Source organism: Penaeus monodon, chromosome 24, assembly GCF_015228065.2.
Source record: "Penaeus monodon isolate SGIC_2016 chromosome 24, NSTDA_Pmon_1, whole genome shotgun sequence".
Lineage (NCBI taxonomy): Eukaryota > Metazoa > Arthropoda > Malacostraca > Decapoda > Penaeidae > Penaeus > Penaeus monodon.
The window spans coordinates 24,202,085-24,202,377 of NC_051409.1; the positions used below are offsets into that span (position 1 = coordinate 24,202,085).

General features: G+C 51.2%; 1 protein-coding gene across 1 annotated transcript in view; it reads left to right on the forward strand.

Annotated features, from left to right (window-relative positions):
* LOC119588908 (spermine oxidase-like) overlaps positions 1–293 on the forward strand; it is an 11,466-nt gene that overhangs the window by 3,618 nt on the left and 7,555 nt on the right.

Below are 293 nucleotides of genomic sequence, written 5' to 3' on the forward strand. Positions count from 1 at the left end.
TCACGGAAGATATAGAGCTGATGAGCTGAAAATGTGAGTAAGCAAGCAATACACTCCCCAGGCATTAAAGGCAACACTTAATTGACTTAACATATAATCATTTGTGGAAATGACGGCAATGGCGGTAGGAAGAACCCCTCTCCCGGGGTATATTAGAGGCTCCGGAAGCACGGAAGGCCACACACCAGAAGCAGCGCTGCGAGTGTACTTCATTTGAGTCAGAGCGTCCTGCTGTGAAAATGTCTGTCTCGCTGCTCCCTGCGGTCGTCGGACTCCTGGCCTTGCTCGGCTGC